This window comes from Anser brachyrhynchus (genome assembly GCF_964034855.1).
Source record: "Anser brachyrhynchus genome assembly, chromosome: 7".
NCBI classification, from domain to species: Eukaryota; Metazoa; Chordata; class Aves; order Anseriformes; family Anatidae; genus Anser; species Anser brachyrhynchus.
Genome location: NC_137701.1, coordinates 38,373,327 through 38,382,660, shown reverse-complemented (window position 1 = coordinate 38,382,660; position 9,334 = coordinate 38,373,327). Strand labels below are relative to the sequence as shown.

At 44.8% G+C, this 9,334-nt stretch overlaps 1 protein-coding gene across 5 annotated transcripts in view; it reads right to left on the bottom strand.

The window, feature by feature from the left end:
* The window catches only part of LOC308197854 (uncharacterized protein), a 120,179-nt gene that overhangs the window by 98,143 nt on the left and 12,702 nt on the right, over positions 1-9,334 (bottom strand). Inside the window, exon 1 of one of the 5 annotated variants that reach the window (XR_013953381.1) lies at positions 1,784-3,963. The exons of the other annotated variants lie outside the window; for them this stretch is intronic. The gene's annotated coding sequence lies outside the window, so the exon portion shown is untranslated. Of the gene's footprint in view, positions 1-1,783; positions 3,964-9,334 lie in introns of those variants that run through there. 5 annotated transcript variants of the gene reach the window in all.

The window sequence follows — 9,334 nt, the reverse complement described above, 5'->3', positions numbered from 1 at the left end:
GTTGTCCTGGACAGTGTCTGCTCTATAATTTCTTGTGTCTCTACACCAGAGTCAGTATGTAATTTTAAACTGCAAACTTTCTGCCAACTAGAAGAGGAGAACAGGCTTAACTCTTTCCCTGAGCCGCCCTCAGAGAGCAGCCCGGACTGCACGCACAGTCATGAGACCAGTGAGCTCAGGGCTCGAGCAGCACCGAACGAGTTTGGTCTAGCTGGAATTTCACAAAGATGCTACTCCCAGCAGTCTTTGTTTTCACACGGCATTTTCTGATTACGTACGAGGCCTGATGTGCTCTAATTTCCAGCCAGATCAAAGGGACTCCAAAAGTTTGAACAAAAACTGTACTTCCAGAGAATTTGCAAACGGAGAGCTGAATTTTTGGAAGGGAGCATCTAGGTTGAGAGCTCCCAAACACATATTTGAAACAAATTATTTATTCTACTTATTTTGGCATTCGGACATGTAGTTCATTCTTGGACTGACATGGGATGCATTCAGCTCTTTCTGCGGAGAGTCAGGCATGCACACGGTGCCTCATGTAAGCAGAATTTACACATCAAACCCTATAGCCCTTGTCATGCTTTTAAATTGTATAGGTTTATTAGGTTGCAAGACTGGGACATAAATTCATATGCAGCTTAATCAGGCTACATGAATGTGGAAACAATATGTCCCTGAAGTAGCTTGGGAGATTAATCCAAACAACTTGTGAATTTTGTTATCTTATGCAACCACAAGCACCCCTAGTGCATGTATTCTACGGGCCAAATTTTCCAAACCTGCGACCTTGCACCTAAATAACTTTATTTTCATAAATATTCACATCCTCATCTTCCATTCCCCAAAACAGAGAAAGGCCTAAATGGATATTTAAACTCTTTCCAATTTACCAAGCATTTAAAGATACACTTATGGCCCCTTGACACATCATACCAGGAGAGGCTTATGTGTTTTGCTGGATACAGAAACTTCAGGCCCCACAGCAGTTTCCTGACTCTGGTTAATTCGCTGCAGTAATGAGTATTGCAATGGTACTCAAAGGAAGAGCAAAGAGGATCCGAATGCGATTCCAGACATTGACCACAAATTGCATTGACTAACCCAGCACCAGCACACTGAACAAAAGCACAGTGCTGGTAGGAAGCTGTTACACACGCCACATACTCTGATTACCTCTATGATTTTGGTAAAACACACAGAGCAGTCTGCATTTCAGTTCCTACACCTGTATATACACACTGGTACACTTGTGTTTGTTCACAAAGCAGACTCCACGGTTATCGTTGCTGGATTTCCAGCCTGGAAATCCACAGAGAATCTCCTGCTGCATATTAGATTTAATAGATTAAATAGTTTTGAGGAAAACTTGTATTAAGGGAAAAAAAAAAAAAGTAAAAAGAAAAAGAAAAAAAAATTGGAAGAAAATCGTATTCTCTTGCCGGGGGGGGCGGGAATGAAAAACACAAAAATTTTATCAAAATATAGCATGTGTTAACAAAAACAGAGAAAGATTGCTGGAAGAAGCAATAAGGTTTCGATGTCCCATGTTTTCTCTAAGATATTTCTCAGGAGTCCCACCTTCACCCACCACCAAACCCTCTTCACACAGAGGTCATATTCAGCAGCTGGTTGTACAGAGATACATTTCACCAACGTGTGCCTCCTAAGACAGCTTTGTACTTGCAGAGAAGCTTAACAGAGCATTAAGGCAAGAGACTTCAATCCTGTGGGCAAAGTTATGTGTCTACAAGGAAAATATTCAGCCTCCCCACTTGGCACCTACCCCTGTGCTATTTGGAGGTAGCCACAGCTCTGCAACAGCACCCAGGATAGTCCTGCTCGGAGCGACTGAAGAAATCTTCCACTGGAATTTACTGACTTTAAAATTAGCTCTTCCCCTTGCCCCCTATTCCGAGGATTTGCATAACCATAGGGGAAAAGACGACACGAGATAAAAATAAATTTGGCTGCGGCAGATCAGAAATCAAGGGGAAAGTGTCAGGGCAGTGTTTTGCTTTGGGTTTTAGTGGAGACAAAATAACTTAAACTACTAGGAAAGATAACGTATGACTAAGAAAATTCCCTGAGCAATCAGAGGATGTGTTTTCAGCTTTTTTACATTTTAGTTTTATTTTCTCACAGCAATGAGCTCGGATGAGGCTGGAGTCCCATGACCAAGCTGGCGCAATCCGCGCACCCTACCTGGATAATCAAGGATTGTAAATCATCATTTTATAAGAATTTAACTTTTCCGCTTCCAACACAATCAAACGTAGTGGTGAGGGGGCCACTAATCATGACAAAAAATATACTTCAGAGTCTTTCTTGAAGTGCCAACTCCAATAAGTTCTCCGAGTGAAATTAAATGCACGCTCTTCTTCCAAACCACAGTTGCCCCCTGGGATGGAGGAATCTCAAGTGGGGGCTGAAAGGCCAGTTGTACCACAGCCCAGGGTTACACCCATTTCTGCAGTTTTTTTTAACTACTGCATGTAGTATAAATTGTATTCCAGCCCACTCAGTGACTGTGCTTTCCAGCATTGGTAATAAAAAAAGATGTCTTCATAGTTTCCACATTCCAGCAGTAACGAGTGGGCCAGTCCATATCTTCCCTCGGTTTCTCACAGTTTTGTGTTTGTTTGCTTTAAAGCCTTCTCCGTGAAGCGAAGGGCAGAAAAGAAAGAAAGATCTGGTGTGTGGCGTAAGGAACGGCTGGTGCTGAGTCTGAGAACAGCAACAAAGAGTCATTTTCAAATAGAAATTAAAGTGGAAGAGACCTATTAGCCCGCGCACTTCATCTCCCTGCCAACACGATGCTGCTCCAAAGAGTGACTTTTTTTTTTGCAGGCTCAGCACTGAGCTCTTTGCTCCCACTACCAGCATGCTGCCACCCTGAAACCCTGCCATCTGGGATGCCCTCCGCTTCCCAACACCCCAAAACCTCCCAGGACCAGGGGCTGAGCATCCCTGCTCTGCGCACCGCTGGGTACCAGCAGGACCCTGCCCCGACCCATCCTCTGGCCAAGGAGCCGGCCGCTCCCCCGCCGGCCAAAGCAAACATCATGCCATGCAAATGGATAACAAAAAGCAGAGCAGAGGCCAAACACAATACCCTCCTGGTGGGAGTAAGTGTGGAGACAAGGCTTTTTTTTCTTCTTCTCCTTCTTTCCTTTTTTTTTTTTCCTTTCTTTTTCTCCCCCTTTTTCTTGGAAGGGAGGAGAAACATTTCTTGGCTCCTCTCTGTGAAATATAGTGCTGGCGAGGGAGAGGAAGCAAGCCTAGGCACCGGCTTCAGCAGATATCGATCTCTCCACACACTGAAGTGGATATTGACCTTTGGCAACCTTGCCCCCAGCCAAAGAACGGGGTCAGGGAAGACTGTCTGAGAAGGGAAGAGACATTTTTGCCTCTTTTCAGTCCTGCAGTCCCTCAAAGGGCTTAAATCCTGGAGAACGCACACTTTCTGACAAAACAGGAGAGCGAGTGAGTGCTTCAGCAGGGCAGGCAAACTGGAAAGAAAGGGTGGAGTGGGGTCAAGTTTTCCCATCCCAGTGCCCACACCATCTCCAGAAAGCTGGTGGTATAGAGGGCAGCTAGCAAGGATGAAGTCTTTTGCCTGTGGCATGAGGCAGATATGGAGGCAGAAGAAAACAGCACAAGTGCTATTGGGCTCACACTATTTAAAAGAAGAAAAAAAAAAAAGGAAAAAAAAAAAGAAAAAAAAAAACAGAGAATTTGATGCTTTAACAATAGTGGCACTCAGGAAAGATGCCTTTTTGTGAAAGCTGTCATGTGTTTAGGGCTTCAGGATCCCTCTCCAGGCTCATCCATCCTCCATTCACTGGTCGGGTGGCCAATGCCTTCACGAGCCTGGCGCATTCCTGATCTCTGTCTGCAGAGGGGCTTTGGACAACGCACGCAGTTGATCTGTGCACACTGCAGCCTTTGTCCACCACTTCTCCATGTCAGGCATCCGAGCTGGAGCTGCTGAGGCCCGGAAGCAGCCCAGACAAATAGCCAAAACACTAGTTCTCTGTACGCAGAGTATTTCAGAGTAAAGTGCACTCAGATTGCCCTGGCTGTGTAGGGGAATGGCCTTAAGAGTCCGCCACAGGAACGCCTGGAGCCAGCAGGTAGGTGGGCTGGGGACCAAGTCTCTGTACCAGACAATTATCTGGGGTAGGAGAAACAAATCTGCATTTCCTAAGCAGAGAGAACACTTGCAGGGCTGGTGGGGACCATACTTCCCATCCGAAAGTGTTAACAAGCAGCGAAAGAACTGAAGCGCATCTAATTAAAAATGCATACCAAGGCATAAAGACAGAGTATAAGAGTAAACAAATGGCAGAGACCAGATTTGTTTGCAATAAATGAAGAGGAAAACACCACACAATGCAAACTCATCCAGCACGAAGGATATAGAGGGAGGCGAGCCGGCGAAGGCACCGCTCCGCAAAACCTCCCAAAACAAAGTACAATGCACCCAAAAAGCAGACGGCGTGCCCCGGCACGGGCACGTAGGACACAGCAATGACAGTGGAGCAGAGACACAGTCCTCGGTAGGAAGATTTGCCATTGCAAGCCTGGTATTGCACTGAAATGTGATTAGACTGAAGGATGGTGCCAAGCAGAGCTCCAGCTCAGCATATGAACAGGCCATCACGGGACACAACACAGCCTTCTGGGAAAAATAAATTTAAGAAATAAAAAAATTTACATTTTGAAATTTCTGCTGACACATAATCAGGGAGAGGCAGCCAGATACCACACTGGGTTGGGAGGTTTGGGTTGAGCCCCCTCTGCCTTGTCAAGAGGCTGCGTGGGGCTTGTGGCTGCTACGTGAGCCACCCACCTACTTGCGCTGGGTTTTTAGACATGGGAAGACGATGTGCCACTGCAGCGAGGAAATACCGACACCCACCACCGCTGGCATGTTAACCACCCCTCAGATGAGGTCCAACTGCTCTGCCAAGCCTTGTGCGTGTGTCACACCTTCACTGCAAGCGTGGCACGGGCTGCTCGCAGCCGGCAGGAGCTCACAGCGGCTTCCCTCGCTGCAGGCCCGAGGCCACCTTCCTTCCCCCAATAATTATCTTCCTCCTAGGTCCCGCTGCACCGAACAATGGTGATCACACTGCTTCTCGGAAGCCGTGTTTGCTTGATTACTGTGGAGCCCTGTCATCTGTTTGTTTTTTCAACACATGATAGGCCACTGTGTTCATCCCCTTGGGATCCCCAGCCAAGCACAGTTCCCATCCAAATGGGGATAAAAGTTCAATTTTATTTCACGGTTTTGTCTTCTCTACAACAAATCTTTTCTGACAGTGTTTTCTGACTGCTAAACTGATCCGTTTTGAGCGATTGATCTAAAACATCTGTCTGCGAGATTAAAAGCAACGCAGAAAGGATACAGCAGCTCTCCTCCGAAGGTGTGGAAGGGCTCGAACACAAAAACATTGAGTGACAGGAGGAAACTTTTAGGCAAACGAGTGCCCTACACCGTGCGCAGTTTGAGGCGTGCATCTTTCCCCTGAAAGTTTTGCCAACCGCCACATAATCCAGGAAGTCATGCTTCAAAATATTTAAGGTTGCATTTCTCACAATTTCCTTCTTATCTTTCATAAGACTTACATTTTCAAATGTCAACTTACATATGGGAATGTTTAATCTCAAGGATGCTGATCCATCAGGAAACTTTTAAAATCTTCTCCAAAAGTTTTTTTTTCGTGTGTGTTTTTTTCTTTCCCCTCCTCCCTTAATGGATTGTTTCTGTTTAGGTTGTACCTGCTTTTCCAGCTGACATCACCCCCAGCCTGGATCTGCTCTGCCCTTGACGAAGGGTGGGTGACCTGGGGGACAGCCTCACAGCTCTGCCCCATGGTTTGCTGCTGGTTTTGTCACCAGGTGAGACGCAGCCCCAAGCTCACAACCCCACGTCTGCCAAAAAACCTCCTGCACAGCAAGGAAGGCGATGACACAACCAGCCAGGTTTCAAGTCCTGCAAACGACATGTCCCTTCTTGAGGGACAGGTTCGGTGACAGCACCTTCAGTGCTGAAGGTGGTGTGAACATTTCCGCAGGCGTCAGTGGAAATTGGACTGGGCCTGAAAGTGCCCTGCAGCCTCCCTGGGATGGCATCGCGTCCTTGCCAAATTGCTTCCAGGGTCTTGCTAGGGACCGCTAAGCACTTTCATATTCCAGCCCAAAGGCTGGTGAGGGCACTTATACAAACCTTTTGTAATACACTTCAGGAAAGGGAGAAAAAAAAGTTATCCTGACATGTTTCCGTTTTCCAAGAAATACAATCAAATGATAAAAGAGCAAATTTTATTCAGAACCGATCTAAACTGTATAAGTTTGTGTGTAATAGAGTATTAGTTCTGTAATAAGTCTGGATACCATAACTAATATTTGGCATTACATTTTTTAAATTCCATAGCTTACACTTTTGCCATGTTCCTATATTTATTTTTAGTATATGTGTTCCATACTGCCAATGTAAATTCATTTAATGTTAGGCATACAACAGTTTTTCAATACCTTTCTGTTATTTGGCTGTACAATTAGCTTCCTAAAATATGATTTATTTTAGTTGAGCTTAGTTTTGGCAAGGAAGCAGGGGGCATGAGGGGGGCTCTTTAGTCCAAGCACAACTTTACTACTGGGAACACTGCTATGAATGGCATGGAGACTAGCATCAGAAATCCATCTTATTCACTGAAAGGCCATATCTACTGGGGATTATGTGTAGCCCTGTCCACCCTCCCCTTCCCCATCATCCCGGGTTCCCCTCCAGCACTCACCAGCCCAGGGATGGGACTGGGACTTATTGCTTCGTTCAGAAAAAGTGGTTATTATGGTGCAACACCAGTTCTGGGTATGCTGGATGGCATCCAGGACAAATTTGTTCACATCTTAATAACATCACATCTTCCTAGGTTATTAATAAATAAAGGGGTTGGAGGGGCAATAAAAGGATTTTTTTCTTTATTAAATGAAACTATACTATACAGCCCCTACATAATTTGCAATGATTTGTGATATCTTAATAAACTGTGTGCTTTGGCCCCCCAGCTCATATAGTGCTTAAGAATACACTTAACATTAAGACTCTCGTTTAAAGAAGAAAATGTTTCCCTGCTTCCCTGGAGGAGTGTGCATGCCAATGCCTGTAGATATTTAGGCACCTGTGCACTCTGACTCCTGGAAATAACCACCCCGAGGTCAGTGGCCACCAAACACATCAGACTCTGCATGTTGTAGAAGTTATTTCACACAAAGTTATTTTATCCACAGTTGTTCTTCTTCTTCAGAAAGCTGCTAATCACATCAGGAATAGTCTGATAACACCGTAACACAATAACCCCATAACACCAGTGAACCAAAAGCAGCAAACAGCGTAGCCATCTCTAAATGTAACACAAAAGTGTTTTAGTTTCCCAGCTTCAAGCTAAAGGAGCTGCCTGCATGGGTGTGAGCAGTCCTGGTCTCCAAACAGAAACCCAATTTCACAGAAAAGTCAATCAGCAATTCTGAAGGTTACAATGAAATATATGGTCTTTGCTATAATGAAGCTAAATCTATAAAAATGGCAGATGCCTTGGTTGTGTAAATAAGACGCCTATTTCAATCATCAGTCCTTGTTTCTAGAACAGATCCGAGAGGGCCTATTGCAACAGGCTTTTTTTTATGACTATTTTTCTATTTCTTCCAATTGATTTACATCACACTGTGTGATGTATTAAAATGTTTTGGTATCATTATTGGGACAGCAAACAAGGTGAGGAATATGTCCAGACCCAAATGACTCCACATTATTATTCTACATACAAGAACGTAGAACATAGTTCCCCAAACCAGTCAGCACGCTCACTGCTTTATAATGCAGGAGGACATTACTGAACCCTTCCCTGCATTCAGCTCATCAGACCCTAACGAAACAGGTGAGGTTTCACGGTGCCAGATGGCCAAGGACTGGGGTCAGCTGCAGCTCCTCTCAGGCTCATGTTTCCCACCTGAAAACAGGGTGTCAGGCAGCGATGGCAGGAGAAACCCCATGTGAAGCCTTTTCCCCCAGCCAGACTGAGAAATGGGGACACTGCACATCCTCTTACTCCACTCAGCTATGAAACTGGTGCGGGGCTTTGAATAATTAACAGCAACAACTAGCCTCGCCTGCTTACGGGAGTCATCAGGAGAGATTAGCTAGAAGCAAGTACTGATGCTCTTAAAGTTCTTATGTCTACAGCTGGCCTTGTTTTTTTTTCCCCTCATTTCATTTAGCACCCAGTCCTCCAGGTGCTCACAGAAAGAGCTGACACAAGCTGGTACAGCGGCTCGCCACCCTCAGGAGCAAACCCCTACTCCCTGGGCTGGCAGAACCCCCTTCTCCATGGGGCCAAGCTCAAGTTCCCCAAACTCTGCCTGACATGTCATAAAAAAGGCACACAAGCTACAGACCGTCTTGTTAAATCACTTTAGCATCTCCATTACCCTACATGGACTTCCAGTGCTGAGAGCACATATATATTTTCCTCCTGCTACTTTAGATTTATACAAAAAAAATGCCCCAATTTCCGTTTATTTGCAACAGAATATTGCCTGTCTTCTTGTTTTATCTTTTCAGCTTAAGAAAAATAACACAGGACATGATCGCCACTAATGAGATGGCACATTCCATATAACTTTTCCTGCTGTGTTGTTTTATTTACCAGCTTTCAAATCCCTAACCTTCGTCTCTCCAACCTCCTTTTAAATGAAAGGATCCTCTCGTCTCTGTGAAGTTCCTATCATCTACACTGGTTTGCATGTTAAAGTTTCAGCATCCATTTAGTCAGTGATGGTTATTCTGCTTAATGACTCCTATACCCCTGTTAATACTGTTTTATCTGGCTCTAATATTTTAAGATCTTGTCTAATATTAATGTTAAATGATAATATTAAAGATTTTCTACTAATATTTTAAAGCTCTAGCTGCTGATGTACTAATGTTTGGGGAGGTGCTTGGGAGTTCATTGTATTGGATGGACTTCTAGGCCAATTTTAACATCCTTTATGTCTATTGCATAGAAATCTAGGCAAAATAAAGTGCACACAGGGACAGATTTTAGCAATTTATGTATAGAATAGCCTAACAGGAGTGAGCTCTGAATCAGGTTGAAAAATATGTGCGTGTGCTCGCATCTCCCTACATTTTTCAATAAACCAGAAAAAAAAATCGACCCCAGAGTGAGACAGGGGCAGGGGACACCATGCGGCCTCTCCTCCACGGGGCAGTACCGAGTGTGGCCACACTGGGTGGTTCTGCACAGAGAGGGAGAGGAATAGGCCACGA